This window comes from Dendropsophus ebraccatus, chromosome 14, assembly GCF_027789765.1.
Source record: "Dendropsophus ebraccatus isolate aDenEbr1 chromosome 14, aDenEbr1.pat, whole genome shotgun sequence".
Classification (NCBI taxonomy): domain Eukaryota; kingdom Metazoa; phylum Chordata; class Amphibia; order Anura; family Hylidae; genus Dendropsophus; species Dendropsophus ebraccatus.
In genome coordinates this window covers 75,759,654-75,780,606 of record NC_091467.1, presented here as the reverse complement: position 1 = coordinate 75,780,606, position 20,953 = coordinate 75,759,654, and the positions used below count along the sequence as shown (strand labels likewise).

The 20,953-nt window shown below is 46.9% G+C and overlaps 1 protein-coding gene across 6 annotated transcripts in view; it reads right to left on the bottom strand.

Annotated features, from left to right (window-relative positions):
* The window catches only part of EPB41L1 (erythrocyte membrane protein band 4.1 like 1), a 114,001-nt gene extending 97,412 nt beyond the window's left edge, over positions 1–16,589 (bottom strand). For 2 of the 6 annotated variants that reach the window (XM_069953354.1, XM_069953356.1), the window contains exon 1: positions 16,223–16,589. The gene's annotated coding sequence lies outside the window, so the exon portion shown is untranslated. The remainder of the gene's footprint in view (positions 1–16,222) is intronic. The other 4 variants (XM_069953352.1, XM_069953357.1, XM_069953358.1 and 1 more) reach the window with 3 other exon arrangements.
* Between the last annotated feature and the right edge of the window lie 4,364 nt (positions 16,590–20,953).

Genomic DNA, 20,953 nt, shown 5'->3' with positions numbered 1-20,953 from the left:
TTAGATCCGAACGACTTAACGATGATCTGAACGATAATCGTCCCATGGAATAGGGCCCTTATTCTCTGAGCAACCACCTCTGTGACAGATCCCCCCAGACTATGGGACAGAAATCCCCCCATACTATGGGACAGAAATCCCCCCATACTATGTGACAGATCCCCCCAGACTGTGTGACAGCCCCCCCCCCCAGACTATGTGACAGATCCCCCCCCCAGACTATGTGACAGATCCCCCCCAGACTATGTGACAGATCCCCCCCAGACTATGTGACAGATCCCCCCAGACTGTGTGACAGATCCCCCCCCAGACTATGTGACAGATCCCCCCCAGACTATGTGACAGATCCCCCCCAGACTATGTGACAGATCCCCCCAGACTGTGTGACAGACCCCCCCCCAGACTATGTGACAGATCCCCCCCCAGACTATGTGACAGATCCCCCCCCCAGACTATGTGACAGATCCCCCCCCCCAGACTATGTGACAGATCCCCCCCAGACTATGTGACAGATCCCCCCCAGACTATGTGACAGATCCCCCCAGACTGTGTGACAGATTCCCCATACTATGTGACAGATCCCCCCAGACTATGTGACAGTTCCCCCCCCCAGACTATGGGACAGAAATCCCCCCATACTATGTGACAGATCCCCCCAGACTGTGTGACAGATCCCCCCCCAGACTATGTGACAGATCCCCCCAGACTGTGTGACAGATCCCCGCCCCAGACTATGTGACAGATCCCCCCAGACTGTGTGACAGATCCCCCCAGACTATGTGACAGATCCCCCCCAAGACTGTGACACATCCCCGCCCAGACTATGTGACAGATCCCCCCCATACTATGTGACATATCCCCCATACTATGTGACAGATCCCCCCCAGACTATGTGACAGATCCCCCCCCAGACTGTGACAGATCCCCCCCCAGACTATGTGACAGATTCCCCATACTATGTGACAGATCCCCCCAGACTATGTGACAGTTCCCCCCCCCCCCAGACTATGGGACAGAAATCCCCCCATACTATGTGACAGATCCCCCCAGACTGTGTGACAGATCCCCCCCCAGACTATGTGACAGATCCCCCCAGACTGTGTGACAGATCCCCGCCCCAGACTATATGACAGATCCCCCCAGACTGTGTGACAGATCCCCGCCCCAGACTATGTGACAGATCCCCCCCAGACTATGTGACAGATCCCCCCAGACTGTGTGGCAGATCCCCCCCACCCAGACTATGTGACAGATCCCCCCCAAGACTGTGACACATCCCCGCCCAGACTGTGACAGATCCCCCCCATACTATGTGACATATCCCCCATACTATGTGACAGATCCCCCCCAGACTATGTGACAGATCCCCCCCCCAGACTGTGACAGATCCCCCCCCAGACTATGTGACAGATCCCCCCAGACTATGTGACAGATCCCCCCCCAGACTGTGTGACAGATACCCCCAGACTATGTGACAGATCCCCCCCCCAGACTATGTGACAGATCCCCCCAGACTATGTGACAGATCCCCCCCAGACTGTGTGACAGATACCCCCAGACTATGTGACAGATCCCCCCCCAGACTATGTGACAGATCCCCCCCAGACTATGTAACAGATCCCCCCCCAGACTATGTGACAGATCCCCCCCCCCAGACTATGTGACAGATCCCCCCCCAGACTATGTGACAGATCCCCCCCAGACTATGTAACAGATCCCCCCCCCAGACTATGTGACAGATCCCCCCCAGACTATGTGACAGATCCCCCCCCAGACTATGTGACAGATCCCCCCCAGACTATGTAACAGATCCCCCCCCAGACTATGTGACAGATCCCCCCAGACTATGTGGCAGATCCCCCATACTATGTGACAGATCCCCCCAGACTATGTGACAGATCTCCCCAGACTATGTGACAGATCCCCCCAGACTATGTGGCAGATCCCCCATACTATGTGACAGATCCCCCCAGACTATGTGACAGATCTCCCCAGACTATGTGACAGATCACCCATACTATGTGACAGATCCCCCCTCAGACTATGTAAAAGATCTCCCCAGACTATGTGACAGATCTCCCCAGACTATGTGACAGATCTTCCCACACTATGTAACAGATCCCCCCCAGACTATGTGACAGATCCCCCCCCAGACTATGTGACAGATCTTCCCACACTATGTAACAGATCCCCCCCCGACTATGTAACAGATCCCCCCAGACTATGTGACAGATCTCCCCAGACTATGTGATAGATCCCCCAGACTATGTGACAGATCTCCCCAGACTATGTGATAGATCCCCCAGACTATGTGACAGATCTCCCCAGACTATGTGACAGATCGCCCCAGACTATGTGACAGATCTCCCCAGACTATGTGACAGATCCCCCCCAGACTATGTAACAGATCCCCCCAGACTATGTGACAGATCCCCCCCAGACTATGTGACAGATCCCCCCCCCAGACTGTGACAGATCCCCCCCCCAGACTGTGTGACAGATCCCCCCAGACTATGTGACAGATCCCCCCCCAGACTGTGTGACAGATACCCCCAGACTATGTGACAGATCCCCCCCCAGACTATGTGACAGATCCCCCCAGACTATGTGACAGATCCCCCCCAGACTGTGTGACAGATACCCCCAGACTATGTGACAGATCCCCCCCCAGACTATGTGACAGATCCCCCCAGACTATGTAACAGATCCCTCCCCCAGACTATGTGACAGATCCCCCCCAGACTATGTAACAGATCCCCCCCCCAGACTATGTGACAGATCCCCCCCAGACTATGTGACAGATCCTCCCCCAGACTATGTTACAGATCCCCCCCAGACTATGTAACAGATCCCCCCCCCAGACTATGTGACAGATCCCCCCAGACTATGTGGCAGATCCCCCCCCAGACTATGTGACAGATCCCCCCCAGACTATGTAACAGATCCCTCCCCCAGACTATGTGACAGATCCCCCCCAGACTATGTAACAGATCCCCCCCCCAGACTATGTGACAGATCCCCCCCAGACTATGTGACAGATCCCCCCCAGACTATGTTACAGATCCCCCCCAGACTATGTAACAGATCCCCCCCCAGACTATGTGACAGATCCCCCCAGACTATGTGGCAGATCCCCCATACTATGTGACAGATCCCCCCAGACTATGTGACAGATCTCCCCAGACTATGTGACAGATCCCCCCAGACTATGTGGCAGATCCCCCATACTATGTGACAGATCCCCCCAGACTATGTGACAGATCTCCCCAGACTATGTGACAGATCACCCATACTATGTGACAGATCCCCCCTCAGACTATGTGACAGATCTCCCCAGACTATGTGACAGATCTCCCCAGACTATGTGACAGATCTTCCCACACTATGTAACAGATCCCCCCCAGACTTTGTGACAGATCCCCCCCCAGACTATGTGACAGATCTTCCCACACTATGTAACAGATCCCCCCCCCCAGACTATGTAACAGATCCCCCCAGACTATGTGACAGATCTCCCCAGACTATGTGATAGATCCCCCAGACTATGTGACAGATCTCCCCAGACTATGTGACAGATCGCCCCAGACTATGTGACAGATCTCCCCAGACTATGTGACAGATCCCCCCCCAGACTATGTAACAGATCCCCCCAGACTATGTGACAGATCCCCCCCCAGACTATGTGACAGATCCCCCCAGACTATGTGACAGATCCCCCCAGACTATGTGACAGATCTCCCCAGACTATGTGACAGATCCCCCCAGACTATGTGACAGATCCCCCCAGACTATGTGACAGATCCCCCCCCAGACTATGTGACAGATCCCCCCAGACTATGTGACAGATCTCCCCAGACTATGTGACAGATCCCCCCAGACTATGTGACAGATCCCCCCAGACTATGTGACAGATCCCCCCCCCAGACTATGTGACAGATCCCCCCAGACTATGTGACAGATCCCCCCCAGACTATGTGACAGATCGCCCCAGACTATGTGACAGATCCCCACTCCAGACTATGTGACAGATCCCCCCCCAGACTATGTGACAGATCCCCCCCCCCGACTATGTGACAGATCCCCCCCCCAGACTATGTGACAGATCGCCCCAGACTATGTGACAGATCCCCCCCCCAGACTATGTGACAGATCCCCCCCCCCAGACTATGTGGCAGATCCCCCCTCAGACTATGTGACAGATCCCCCCCAGACTATGTGACAGATCCCCCCCAGACTAGGTGACAGATTGCCCCAGGCTAGGTGACAGATCCCCCCCCAGACTATGTGACAGATCCCCCCAGACTATGTGACAGATTGCCCCAGACTATGTGACAGATTGCCCCAGACTATGTGACTTATCCCCCCCAGACTAGGTGACAGATCCCCCCCCCAGACTATGTGACAGATCCCCCCTCAGACTATGTGACAGATCCCCCCTCAGACTATGTGACAGATCCCCCCCAGACTATGTGACAGATCCCCCCCCGACTATGTGACAGATCCCCCCCCCAGACTATGTGACAGATCCCCCCTCAGACTATGTGACAGATCCCCCCTCAGACTATGTGACAGATCCCCCCCAGACTATGTGACAGATCCCCCCAGACTATGTGACAGATCCCCCCCAGACTATGTGACAGATCCCCCCCCAGACTATGTGACAGATCCCCCCCAGACTATGTGACAGATCCCCCCCCCAGACTATGTGACAGATCCCCCCCCCAGACTATGTGACAGATCCCCCCCCCCAGACTATGTGACAGATCCCCCCCCCAGACTATGTGGCAGATCCCCCCCAGACTATGTGACAGATCCCCCCCCCAGACTATGTGACAGATCCCCCCCCCAGACTATGTGACAGATCCCCCCCCAGACTATGTGACAGATCCCCCCCCCCAGACTATGTGACAGATCCCCCCCCAGACTATGTGACAGATCCCCCCCCCAGACTATGTGACAGATCCCCCCCCCAGACTATGTGACAGATCCCCCCCAGACTATGTGACAGATCCCCCCCCCAGACTATGTGACAGATCGCCCCAGACTATGTGACAGATCCCCCCCCCAGACTATGTGACAGATCCCCCCCCCAGACTATGTGACAGATCCCCCCCCCAGACTATGTGACAGATCCCCCCCCCAGACTATGTGGCAGATCCCCCCTCAGACTATGTGACAGATCCCCCCCAGACTATGTGACAGATCCCCCCCAGACTAGGTGACAGATTGCCCCAGGCTAGGTGACAGATCCCCCCCAGACTAGGTGACAGATTGCCCCAGGCTAGGTGACAGATCCCCCCCCAGACTATGTGACAGATCCCCCCAGACTATGTGACAGATCCCCCCAGACTATGTGACAGATTGCCCCAGACTATGTGACTTATCCCCCCCAGACTAGGTGACATATCCCCCCCCCAGACTATGTGACAGATCCCCCCTCAGACTATGTGACAGATCCCCCCTCAGACTATGTGACAGATCCCCCCCAGACTATGTGACAGATCCCCCCCAGACTATGTGACAGATCCCCCCCCCCAGACTATGTGACAGATCCCCCCTCAGACTATGTGACAGATCCCCCCTCAGACTATGTGACAGATACCCCCCAGACTATGTGACAGATCCCCCCAGACTATGTGACAGATCCCCCCCAGACTATGTGACAGATCCCCCCTCAGACTATGTGACAGATCCCCCCCAGACTATGTGACAGATCCCCCCAGACTATGTGACAGATCCCCCCCAGACTATGTGACAGATCCCCCCCCAGACTATGTGACAGATCCCCCCCAGACTATGTGACAGATCCCCCCAGACTATGTGACAGATCCCCCCGGCCATGCGCTAGGTGTGAGGAGTGCCCCTTGGGTGATGGGGCATTACGAGACATCATGGATGAGCCGTACGCTCCACAGAGGAAGACTTCTCCTCTAACCATAACATATGCCTTAAAGGGGTACTCCGGCACTAATCTTTTTCTTTCACATCCTAGCACTGCTTGTACTGTTGGTGATGTGCCAGGTGTGCTAGTCTAATATATTAGAACTTATTAGTTAGCTATTATTTAGTATTAGAATTATGTAAAAGGAGTCATGGAGGTGGAGCCACTTAGTGGAAGAGTCATAGTAGCCAGTCTGTAAACAGCTCATTCCTGATACATCATGTCACGCCCTCTCGTGGCTCCAGCATACGCAGAGTGCCAATGAAGCTGGTACCAGTCCACCCACCCATGTTCATGTGCCGGAGGCTGCCAGGGTACCAGAGGGTGCTAGATAGCACATACCCCATGCTGAGAGGAATCAGGGATGACCAGGCGGGATTACAACCTGGTCACCATAACTTCTCCAGCGTCGCCTCCTCCGTGACTCCTACACGGTTATTTGTATATGGAGCACACAACAATGAAAGGAATATTCCAGAAGATGAAGTGGCGGCCTGTGCTGGTTGCCTGGGCCTTTCCTGGCACTGTGAGGGCTTAGCAGCAGATAAGCACAGGCTATAATGACACCCTGGGCACATGTAAATCTTACGTTTATCTTATGGAATACCCCTTTAACATTCTTTTGCATACACAATTACATAAAAACAGGTTTTTATAGCTAAACACCAACAGTAAAGGCGAGTAAAACGTATTGATAAGTTCCCTTTAATAAGACATATGGGGAAGTGTTGGTAAAAGGCATATTGCAGACTTAAAGGGGTATCCCAACTGCACTTATTTATAGGGACAATCGGGTCCCCCCCTACACCCATATGACAATCTAAAGGGGAGGGCTGTATCTGCTTATGGAAATAGAGATATGTGCAGAGCGTTCTCCAAATTTAAGCATGACCGACGTAATACTATATAAGTCACTTACATAAGTCACCCATTTTAATTGTCAAACAGGGGCCTGGGATCCCACCCTTTTAGAATTATTGGGGCCCCGTCTCTAGGACCCCAAGCCTGTAGTCAGAATGGACTTGAAGTGGGATCTTCCAGGGACGACTCTTACGCCATGCCCATAGGCCTGAAGAAGTTTCATGCAGCCCTAAGGCGTCCAGAAAAACATGGATACCGCCATAGACTATATCTGTGTTTTCCTGGGCGGCATCCAACCTCTTCAGGTATTTAAATATCAGAGAATTGGACTCGGGCATGCTGGAGTTGTGCTCATCCCTAAGGAATATCTGCTTGTGGTTGGTCCAACCATTGGTTTTCCATCCTGACTATGAGGTCGCCCATTGACCACACATGCACAGGTCGTTTTATCTGCCAGGAACAGGAGATCTGGGCTCTTAGGATTGGTGAGGTCCCAGGGGTCGGAGCTTCTCTCGTAGTCCTACAATAGCTGGAGAGCCAAAGCTTGGGGAGTGCTGTATATATCTGTATCTATAGGGGATCCACACAGTCGGGGCCTGTGTCTGTACCTTATGGGCATTACCACCATAAGTCAGTCATACTCCAATCAGCAGGATGGTAGCGGTAAAATGTGGAGTTGAATATCGCCTATTGGAATCCTATACTAGATCCTCTTTAACGTTCATTTTTCTTCTATGTTTAATTATAGCCAGGAGAAATCTGTACTGTGAAATCTGTGCAAACACACAGGTCACACTGACAGCACAGCCGCCCCTTTAACCCCTTCCAAGCCGCTGATCCTGGATAGACGGATGAGCAGTTTATCTTGTGTAAATGTTCTTTTATTTGCACAGTGGGAAAAACTCTTTCACCAAAAACACGGTGAGTTGGAGTTACAGATCACAGAGCTCCCAGACGTAACCCTTCCCTAGTATACCAATCTTCACGACTCCTGCATCCCCTCCATAATATACCAGTCTACACGACTCCTGCATCCCCTCCATAATATACCAATCTACACGACTCCTGCATCCCTTTCCTAATATAAGAACCTACACGACTCCTGCATCCCTTCCCTAATACAGTGGTGCCTTGGTTTACGAGCATGATTCATTCCGGGACGGCGCTTGTAATCCAAATCTTAAACCAAAGCAAATTTTCCCATAAGAAATCACTGATCTGCAGATTATTGGTTCCACCCCCCAAATATACTGATTATTATTCTGAATAACATGTAGAAGAGATGAAACAATGAGAAACAGCTGAATCTGAGATATTATAAGTTACTGTACAGCGTAGCAGCATGTGGTATATAATGTATAGTAACTGTATAACCCTGATAACACAGCAGCAGCTGAATCTGAGATATTATAAGTTACTGTACAGCGTAGCAGCATGTGGTATATAATGTATAGTAACTGTATAACCCTGATAACACAGCAGCTGGATATGTGATATATATATTACTGTACAGTATAGCAATCAGCATGTGGTATATAATGTATAGTAACTGTATAACCCTGATAACACAGCAACTGGATATGTGATATATAAGTTACTGTACAGTATAGCAGCATGTGGTGTATAATGTATAGTAACTGTATAACCGATAACACAGCAGCAGCTGGATATGTGATATATAAGTTACTGTACAGTATAGCAGCATGTGGTGTATAATGTATAGTAACTGTATAACCCTGATAACACAGCAGCTGGATATGTGATATATAAGTTACTGTACAGTATAGCAGCATGTGGTATATAATGTATAGTAACTGTATAACCCTGATAACACAGCAGCTGGATATGTGATTTATAAGTTACTGTACAGTATAGCAGCATGTGGTGTATAATGTATAGTAACTGTATAACCCTGATAACACTGCAGCTGGATATGTGATATAAAAGTTACTGTACAGTATAGCAGCATGTGGTATATAATGTATAGTAAAGGTATAACCCTGATAACACAGCAGCTGGATATGTGATATATAAGTTACTGTACAGTATAGCAATCAGCATGTGGTGTATAATGTATAGTAACTGTATAACCCTGATAACACAGCAGCAGCTGGATATGTGATATATAAGTTACTGTACAGTATAGCAGCATGTGGTATATAATGTATAGTAACTGTATAACCCTGATAACACAGCACTTGGATATGTGATATAAAAGTTACTGTACAGTATAGCAGCATGTGGTATATAATGTATAGTAACTGTATAACCCTGATAACACAGCAGCTGGATATGTGATATATATGTTACTGTACAGTATAGCAGCATGTGGTGTATAATGTATAGTAACTGTATAACCCTGATAACACAGCAGCTGGATATGTGATATATAAGTTACTGTACAGTATAGCAATCAGCATGTGGTATATAATGTATAGTAACTGTATAACCCTGATAACACAGCAGCTGGATATGTGATATATAAGTTACTGTACAGTATAGCAATCAGCATGTGGTATATAATGTATTGTAACTGTATAACCCTGATAACACAGCAGCAGCTGGATATGTGATATATAAGTTACTGTACAGTATAGCAGCATGTAGTGTATAATGTATAGTAACTGTATAACCCTGATAACACAGCAGCAGCTGGATATGTGATATATAATATACTGTACAGTAAAGCAGCATGTAGTGTATAATGTATAGTAACTGTATAACCCTGAGAACACTGCAGCAGCTGGATATGTGATATATAAGTTACTGTACAGTATAGCAATTAGCATGTGGTATATAATGTATAGTAACTGTATAACCCTGATAACACAGCAGCTGGATATGTGATATATAAGTTACTGTACAGTATAGCAGCATGTGGTATATAATGTATAGTAACTGTATAACCCTGATAACACAGCAGCAGCTTGTAGATATAGGATGGAGCTGCAGATCCCCATAATGCAGGAGCGTAGTACAACAGGCTAGAATAGAGAAGCAGGGCTGCTGGCAGAGGTCTGTGTGGTCACATGACAGCAATGGGTAAGGGGTGTGTATTCAACATGGACCGATCAGGAAGTGAGAATCACAGAGCTGTGCAGGAGCACAGTGACAGAAACCTCTCTATACAGCAATGTGAATGGCTGAGTGTAAGTGGAGGCACAATTATAACAGCAGTGTGTATAGCTGAGTGTGAGTGCAGGCACATTATAGCAGCAGTTTGTGTAGCTGAGTGTGAGTGCAGGCACATTATAGCAGCAGTGTGTACAGCTGAATGTGAGTGCAGGTACATTATAGCAGGAATGGAGAGCATGGGAAACACAAGGGCTGAATGCAGGGAGCATGAAAGAATGAGCAGGACAGATGTGGGCACAGTATAGCAGCACTCTCTGTCCGGGTAGAGAGGGTTTACCGTAGGAAATTACCTCCACAGTCCTGTCCCCTGATGTAAGCCCCAGCCTGAAGTGGATCTGCTATGATTTGGAAGGTGAGGATGAGTACAGTGCTGAAGACCCCGCTACGCAGACCATTCCCCTTCCCCATTGCCCCACCCACCTAGCTCAGGGAGCTCTTACACCAAGTCACAATTTTAAAAAACTGTGAGCTCTTCTTGCAAAACGCTCTTAATCCAAGGTACCACTTTATAACAATCTACACGACCTCTGCATCCCTTCCATAATATAAGAATCTACACGACCCCTGCATCCTCTCCCTATATATAAGAATATACACGACTCCTGCATCCCTTCCATAATATAAGAATATACAGGACTCCTGCATCCTCTCCCTACATATAAGAATATACACGACTCCTGCATCCTCTCCCTATATATAAGAATATACACGACCCCTGCATCCTCTCCCTATATAAGAATATACATGACTCCTGTATCCTCTCCCTATATATAAGAATATACACGTCTCCTGCATCCTCTCCCTATATATAAGAATATACACGACTCCTGCATCCTCTCCCTATATATAAGAATATACACGACCCCTGCATCCTCTCCCTATATAAGAATATACATGACTCCTGCATCCTCTCCCTATATAAGAATATACACGACTCCTGCATCCTCTCCCTATATATAAGAATATACAGGACTCCTGCATCCTCTCCCTATATATAAGAATATACACGACCCCTGCATCCTCTCCCTATATATAAGAATATACACGACCCCTGCATCCTCTCCCTATATATAAGAATATACACGACCCCTGCATCCTCTCCCTATATATAAGAATATACACGACTCCTGCATCCTCTCCCTATATATAAGAATATACACGACTCCTGCATCCTCTCCCTATATATATGAATATACAGGACTCCTGCATCCTCTCCCTATATATAAGAATATACACGACCCCTGCATCCTCTCCCTATATATAAGAATATACACGACTCCTGCATCCTCTCCCTATATATAAGAATATACACGACTCCTGCATCCTCTCCCTATATATAAGAATATACACGACTCCTGCATCCTCTCCCTATATATAAGAATATACACGACTCCTGCATCCTCTCCCTATATATAAGAATATACAGGACTCCTGCATCCTCTCCCTATATATAAGAATATACAGGACTCCTGCATCCTCTCCCTATATATAAGAATATACAGGACTCCTGCATCCTCTCCCTATATATAAGAATATACACGACTCCTGCATCCTCTCCCTATATATAAGAATATACACGACTCCTGCATCCTCTCCCTATATATAAGAATATACACGACTCCTGCATCCTCTCCCTATATATAAGAATATACACGACTCCTGCATCCTCTCCCTATATATAAGAATATACAGGACTCCTGCATCCTCTCCCTATATATAAGAATATACACGACTCCTGCATCCTCTCCCTATATATAAGAATATACACGACCCCTGCATCCTCTCCCTATATATAAGAATATACAGGACTCCTGCATCCTCTCCCTATATATAAGAATATACACGACCCCTGCATCCTCTCCCTATATATAAGAATATACACGACCCCTGCATCCTCTCCCTATATATAAGAATATACACGACTCCTGCATCCTCTCCCTATATATAAGAATATACAGGACTCCTGCATCCTCTCCCTATATATAAGAATATACAGGACTCCTGCATCCTCTCCCTATATATAAGAATATACACGACTCCTGCATCCTCTCCCTATATATAAGAATATACAGGACTCCTGCATCCTCTCCCTATATATAAGAATATACACGACCCCTGCATCCTCTCCCTATATATAAGAATATACACGACCCCTGCATCCTCTCCCTATATATAAGAATATACACGACTCCTGCATCCTCTCCCTATATATAAGAATATACAGGACTCCTGCATCCTCTCCCTATATATAAGAATATACACGACTCCTGCATCCTCTCCCTATATATAAGAATATACACGACTCCTGCATCCTCTCCCTATATATAAGAATATACACGACTCCTGCATCCTCTCCCTATATATAAGAATATACACGACTCCTGCATCCTCTCCCTATATATAAGAATATACAGGACTCCTGCATCCTCTCCCTATATATAAGAATATACACGACTCCTGCATCCTCTCCCTATATATAAGAATATACACGACTCCTGCATCCTCTCCCTATATATAAGAATATACACGACTCCTGCATCCCTTCCATAATATAAGAATATACACGACTCCTGCATCCTCTCCCTATATATAAGAATATACAGGACTCCTGCATCCTCTCCCTATATATAAGAATATACACGACTCCTGTATCCTCTCCCAATATATAAGAATATACACGACTCCTGTATCCTCTCCCTATATATAAGAATATACACGACTCCTGCATCCTCTCCCTATATATAAGAATATACAGGACTCCTGCATCCTCTCCCTATATATAAGAATATACACGACTCCTGCATCCTCTCCCTATATATAAGAATATACAGGACTCCTGCATCCTCTCCCTATATATAAGAATATACACGACTCCTGCATCCTCTCCCTATATATAGGAATATACATGACTCCTGCATCCTCTCCCTATATATAAGAATATACACGACTCCTGCATCCTCTCCCTATATATAAGAATATACACGACCCCTGCATCCTCTCCCTATATATAAGAATATACAGGACTCCTGCATCCTCTCCCTATATATAAGAATATACACGACTCCTGCATCCTCTCCCTATATATAAGAATATACACGACTCCTGCATCCTCTCCCTATATATAAGAATATACACGACTCCTGCATCCTCTCCCTATATAAGAATACACACGACTCCTGCATCCTCTCCCTATATATAAGAATATACACGACTCCTGCATCCTCTCCCTATATATAAGAATATACAGGACTCCTGCATCCTCTCCCTATATATAAGAATATACACGACCCCTGCATCCTCTCCCTATATATAAGAATATACACGACTCCTGCATCCTCTCCCTATATAAGAATACACACGACTCCTGCATCCTCTCCCTATATATAAGAATATACAGGACTCCTGCATCCTCTCCCTATATATAAGAATATACAGGACTCCTGCATCCTCTCCCTATATATAAGAATATACAGGACTCCTGCATCCTCTCCCTATATATAAGAATATACACGACTCCTGCATCCTCTCCCTATATATAAGAATATACACGACTCCTGCATCCTCTGCTCCTTATCTGCTCTGTGGATTTTTCCACCCGTCGAGCGGCAGCAATGATCACGCCTTTAGCTGTCAATTCCAAGCTAAAAAATACCACTGGATTCTCTTTGCTGGAGGGGATATTTAAATGTGTTGGGCTGAGGCGGTGTTGGGGCCTGTGACCTCAGCTGCAGGCGGGCGGCTAGGCCTACATAGCAGAGATGATCTAGCAGCAGATGCTATACTAACCCCTGACACAGAGCTACGAATGGCTCACCAATGGCTAATCATTAGAAGGATATGGAAGCACATTGGTAGGAGTCACCCGTCCAGAGCTGCACAGTCTTCCCTGCTGCATTATTGGAAATCTGATGCCTCTTCTCCATGCGGTGATTCCCGATAAGGTTTCATAATACATCACATACAGCATTGCACAAGGAGGCATTAATATAACTGTGAGGAGGGGACGCCATCGCTGGGAGTCCCCGTCACCAATTACCAAAAGATTCCCAATAAAATAAATGTCCAATCTGGTGATAGACTGGAAGTCCCAAATGGAGTGAGGATCCCTATATATCTACCCAGACCGCGCCCCACCCCAAATAATCATCTGACCCATCAATAAGACCCCTGATTGACATCATCACACATCCTGGTAAAATATTCTCATAGAATGGAGATATAGGGTTATATACAGGGGTATTCCTGTCCCTCTAGGATATACCGTTACTATATAATAAGTAGGGATCAACCACCCATTCACTTCAATGGAGCCACGCTGCTTCTATCATAACGTAACTCATGCTAGCGACACGCCATCACCTTACCATGGGAAGACCCCTTTAATATCCCAAAGTGGTATTATTGGTCTCACAATGGAATCATAGTCAATTTTACACCATAAAATATAATACAGTGAGGGTAATACAATACTTTATGATTGCAGAGTATCAGGATATGCTGATATTCTATCCACGGAATCATCCGTATGACGTATATACCAGTATCCTTAATGCCAATGACCATATCCTTATTATTAGGTATAATATCACATATAATATATATAAATGTTCACATTCATAGATCAGTATATATACAGCTCTATAATATCATATATAATATATATAAGTGTTACTAATAATAAATATTCATAGATCAGTATATATATATAGATCATCGGCATTAGCAAGCCCTATAATATCGATATTAACACGACACGTGGGGGATATGACGGATGGTCTTGGTTATATATTATGGATGCAGAAAAAATATGATTCATTGCAATAAGGGAAATGTCATTTTATTAGTGTTGTGCAAGGAAATAATGTTGCATGTGTCACACCCTGAGTGTACAAAGAATATCTGCCTCTTCTCTCCAGATTGCACAGGGAGTGGTTGGGAGATAATGTGTGTGTGTGGATGTGTGCACGCCGGTCACCGTATAACAAGGTACGCTTACAGGTGTGTGTGTGCAGCGTATGGAGCCCCGGTCATGGGGGTGGAGGGCTGCACACCCGTAATCTTTAATGACTGTATATTATTAAGGTGTGTAAATCCCGATCAATTGTCAGGAAGGCGATAGGTGATGTGTGGGCTTTCTGTGTGTCATCCTAGCTATTGTGTGCAGGAGGGTGTGTACCTACCTCCGCTCATAGGTGTGTGTGTGTGTGTACCTACCTCCGCACATAGGTGTGTGTGTGTGTGTGTGTGTGTACCTACCTTCGCACATAGGTGTGTGTGTGTGTGTGTACCTACCTCCGCACATAGGTAGGAGTGTGTGTGTACCTACCTTCGCACATAGGTGTGTGTGTGTGTGTGTACCTACCTCCGCACATAGGTAGGAGTGTGTGTGTGTGTGTACCTACCTCCGCACATAGGTAGGAGTGTGTGTGTGTGTGTGTACCTACCTCCGCACATAGGTGTGTGTGTGTGTGTGTGTACCTACCTCCGCACATAGGTAGGAGTGTGTGTGTGTACCTACCTCCGCACATAGGTGTGTGTGTGTGTGTGTGTACCTACCTCCGCACATAGGTGTGTGTGTGTGTGTGTGTACCTACCTCCGCACATAGGTAGGAGTGTGTGTGTGTACCTACCTCCGCACATAGGTGTGTGTGTGTGTGTGTGTGTACCTACCTCCGCACATAGGTAGGAGTGTGTGTGTGTGTGTGTGTGTGTACCTACCTCCGCACATAGGTAGGAGTGTGTGTGTGTGTGTGTGTGTACCTACCTCCGCACATAGGTAGGAGTGTGTGTGTGTGTACCTACCTCCGCACATAGGTGTGTGTGTGTGTGTGCACAGATGATCCCAGTACATGGTACAGAATATGGCAGATTGTACATGAAGCGGCAGCAGGTTGTGAGCGGGTGACATGATGGTGTAGGATGACAGATCTGTGAGTGTGCATGCACTGCAGCCGCAGACAGATGTGTGCTGGATTATCTGACGGCTGGGGATGTGCAGGGGTGGTGAAGGGCTGCTACTGCTTAAAGGGGGAAGCTGGCCATGGATCCAGACACTGGCTCCCCTATACAGACACTTTAAGAATACGGTTACCATCACATAGGGGTATCACCAAAGATCCAGCCATGCTAGATTATCCAAAGATTATTAATAATATGGACCCTAAATGGGCCAGTCAGCAGAGAGGCCTGCGCCGCAAAGGGTTAAACCATGGATGACACATACCCAGTATATATGTGACAGCAGCCGGCTAACCCTTCATACCCCATACAGAGACCACCGCTTACCTGTCAGCAGAGAGACAGAGAGGCTTTGGGTGGGTTTCCCTTCAGCGAGCCATAGATCTCTTCTAGTAAATCCTCCACGAGCAAAGCATAGCAAAAAGAGAATAGTAATGTGACGGAGGGGAGAAGGGAAGACAAGCGGGCAGCGGCTTAAGGTGACTGCGCCCCCTGTGCGCCCCCAAATCCTCTCCCTTTAAAATGAATAAAGGAGCTTTAATGCAGCAGGAGTGCAGGGAGAGACTGCAAAAGGTAATGCTAGCAGAAGAGGCTGGGCAGGAAAACAAGGAGGCTGGAGCAGAGAGAGAGAGAGAGAGAAAGAGAAAGGAGAGAGGGAGGGAGAAGAGAGGGAGAAGAGGAGGGAGGGAGGGAGAAGAGAGGCCACACCACAGACACATCCAGCCTCCACACAGAGAGAGAAAGAGAGAGAAATGACATTACATAGATTACATATACATGATGCCCCACCTAGTGCATGTGCCCGGTCAGTGCCCTCTCCATGTCCCCTGCTGATCCATCCAGCCTCCCTGACGTACCCGCCACCCTGTGAGGGGTTAATAGCCTCATCTGGATTGCAGGGACTCACAATGACTGCAATCAGGCTAATAGGCTCTGCAGCTGAACTGCTGGCATCTGTATGTGCAGCAATGCCGTATACACGTATATATATCCACACATACATCCTCCGATCAGCCAGAACATTAAGACTGCTGACACTTCAAGTGACTAACATCAATTACCTCATTACAAGGACGTCTGTCGGGGAGGGGGGCGGGGGGCTGGAACACATCAGGCAGCGAGCGAACAGTCAGTTCTTCAAGTTACGTGGACGTGGAAAAAAAAAATAGTCAAGCGTGAGGATCTGAGCGATCCTGACAAGGCCCTAAGGGCTAGGCGACCAGGTCGGTGCATCTTACGGGGCGTTCTCTGTACGCGGTGGTTAGGGTCATCGCTGTCCAAGGTTCATTCGTCTGTCAAGGGGTGGAATACATTAGGCAGCGAGTGATCAGTCAGTTCTTGAAGTTGACGTGTAAGAAATATTCAAGTGTAAGGATCTGAATGAGTTTGACAAGGCCCTGAGGGGCGAGACGACTGGGTCAGTGCATCTCCAGGATGGTGGGTCTTGTGGGGTGTTCCCAGTATGCAGTAGTTAGGGTCATCGAGGCTCGTGGAGATTGAAGGATAGCCCATCTGGTCTGATCCCACAGGGGGGGCTACTGAAGAAAAAAAGGGGACTATGGGGCCGAGGTGTTGGGTCTTGCTGGTGAGATCCTCTTTATACATGGACCCCATGGACCCCACAGTAATATAGACTGACACTTCACATTCATGTGCAAATTGCCATTCTTTATGATGGCTCCATTACTAGTCCTGGCAGCAGCCGCACCACTTGGGGTTAGATCCCTATAAAAAGGTCCTGACTCTCTAAGGCTCCATTTACACCGGCGTTAGCTCTTTGCAATCAGACTTCATTTGCTTTTTGGTGGTCAGAAAATAGTGTAGCATGCTGCATTATTGTATCCAGCAAAGAAATATACTAGACCTGTCGGAAGCCTGAGGTTTTCATTAGAAGGCTATGTTCACATCTGCATTCACATTTCTGGTTTTCCATTCCATCATAGCAAGAGATAACCTAAACGGATAGGGTGCCAGATCTGTGACACAAAGAACACCAGCAGTACCCAGAGTGGCCCAATGGTGGACATTGATTGTAATGGTGTCCATTGATTTACGACTTCCATTGACTTATAATAGGGTCCATTGTATCATGAGCCCCATTAGCTTTTAATATTGTCCATTGGGTTATGATTCTATGACTTATAATGGTGTCCATTGGGTTATGATTCTATGACTTATAATGGTGTCCATTGGGTTATGATTCTATGACTTATAATGGTGTCCATTGGGTTATGACTTTCTTTGATGGTGTCCATTGGGTTATGACTTTCTTTGATGGTGTCCATTGGGTTATGACTTTCTTTGATGGTGTCCATTGGGTTATGACTTGCATTGACATAACATTGTCCATTGGGTTATAGCTCCCATTGACTTTTATAACAGGGTCCACTGGGTTATGGCTCCTATTGACTTATAACAGGGTCCATTGACATATTATTGTCCATTGGGTTATAACACCCATTGACTTATAACGCTGTCCATTGGGTTACAACTCCTATTGCCATATAATGGGGTCCATTGGGTTATGACTTCCATTGAGTTATAATAATGTCCATTGGGTTACGACTTCCATTGACTTATAATTGTGTCCATTGTTTTATGACCCCTATGGACTTATAATGAGGTCCATTGAGTTACAACTCCCAATTACTTAAAGGGGTTATCCATACTTAAAAGAAACACAGATACTTTCTTACAAAAAAACAAAAAATCACCATCCCTGTCCTCAGGTTGTGTGTGGTATTTAAATTCAGCTCCATTTACTTCAATGGAACTGAGCTGCAGAACTAACATCCAAACTGAGGACAAAGGGTTCATTTGGTTTTGACTTCTGTTGGCCTACAATGTTTGTTGGTTTCTATTATGGTGTCTTTGGCTAGACAAAAAGCGTTGCTCTATTTTTTCCATCAAATGTGATACAAGGCAGATCATTTGGGTTCGGACTGATCCGAACGTGCTCGAGATTCCCTCTAGTTCTCACAGACTCACATTTCCGTCTACAAACATGGAAATCTCTGACAGTAGTAAATTCATTTCCTGCCTTGTGACTCTATCAGCGGTCTGTTTTTCAAGGCTTTGTGTATTGCCAGTCTCCAGGACAGCTCTGCGTGACAACCGCTTGCAAACATTTTTGTAAGAGAGTAATCCGAAAAATGTAGATGGGTAATATTATTCATTCAGCAAAAAATGTTCTGAATGAACTCTTGTCCATAGCGCAGTCACAGCTCAATTACATGAGGGATGGTATGAAGGGCCTTGTATACTCACCCCTCCCTGTTCCAGCACTACTCGTATTCATGGCTGTGGCCACAGGTCTACTGCTTTATGTCTTCTGTGCCTCTGGTCCTTCTGCCACCAGCATCTTATGCCATACAGATACAGACGTCCAACGCAGCCTGAAGATCGCATTCTTGGTTCTTAGACATTTGTTGTATACACTTAAAGGGCCACCATACATTTTAGACATTCAACCAGAACCGACAAAGTCAGTGAATTTGAACGACTTTGCACTAAAGAATATAAAAGTGATTATATGGCCATGTTATTTGAAAAAATGGCCACTTTCTTCCAGAGACAGCACCGCTTTTGTCTCCAGGTGAAGGTTTTGCAAGTTCCATTAAAGTGAATAAAGATTAATTGCAAAACTGCACCTGACCTGGAATCAAGTAGGGCGCTGTTTCTGAAAGAAAGTGGCCATGTTTTTCTAATCCTGGATAACCCCTTTAAAGGGAATCTGTCACTAGGTTTGTGTCGCCTTAAATGAGGGCGGCATAAACTAGTGACAGAAATGCTGAACAGATCAGTGTATTACTTACATCATTCTGCTCAGCCGTTCTCCTAATATGCAGAATAGGATAGGTGTGTCGACCTGAATGTCTCTAAACCACATTCTGCCCTGCAATGTCAGGTGACCCGTCCTACGAGGGTGACACAAGCCTCAGTCTTATCCAAGTGTGTCCCTGTGTCACCTGCGCTGCAAGATAGAGTACGTAGGCCTTGGTTATGGCTGCTTTGCTCTATCCGGGTCAGTTCCTCTATTTTAGGATACCACCCTGCACTCTTTCGACAGTTTCATGGTGTGGGCTGGGGTGATGTCTGACTGGTCCTCCCTTAGCTGTGTAGCACTGCATAGTGTCTGTAAGTGTAGCTTTTAGAAAGAAAGTCTCTGCATTCTCCATTCGTGTGTGTTCCCTATGACACACTAGACTAGACTGAACTGTCTCCTAGGGGTTGTGTGTCGTGTATGGATAGAGTGCAGGGATAGGCAGAGAAAGAAGAAGATCTATTATTGGCTGGCACAGACCATGTGGTACATAAACAGTAACCCTCTAATGACTACAGTTGTGCAATACATATAACAGAGCTTAAACACAACATTGGCACCTTGTGGTGAAACCAAAGAATGCACCATCATCACCACTGAAGGGATAACTTTCTGACTGGTGCCTAAAGCACCTACCTGTGGGACACCACACTACCATGAGCAGCAAATCCGGCTGTGAAAAGACTAAAGTGTGTGGGGACCTACAGACACATATAAATACACATCCTAGAGCTCAGGCTCAGTATGTATTTGATGTGTGGGCTGAAGGATGAATAATAATAATATAGAATGTCAGCCTGACCATTAGTATATTCATATCCATAAGCACAGGCAGGATTAGGCCAGGTCCACATGTCCGTAATTCTGTCTGCATATGTGGACAGACTACGGACTCATTTATATGGACCCATTCACACGTTGGTGGGTGTTAGGGGTCAGTGTCGGGGCCGTGATCCATACCCTTCACCTATAAAGGATGCAATTTCGGATGGCTATGGGTTCACAACTGCTGTCTTCTCCATTTCTGGAGGCAGAACCAGAGGCGACCTGTTTGCCAGCAATACTCTCAATTGGATTTTCTTTTCCTTAGTTCTCTAAGCCAATCACAAGGCAGCACCAAGTCAAGCCATTCTCCTCTCTTCTGTGCCATGGCATGCTGCTCAGTAAAGCACTATAGATGGTGTGTGAGGGATTAGGGGTTATTGATGCACTGGGTTTACTAGGTGCTTTGTGAG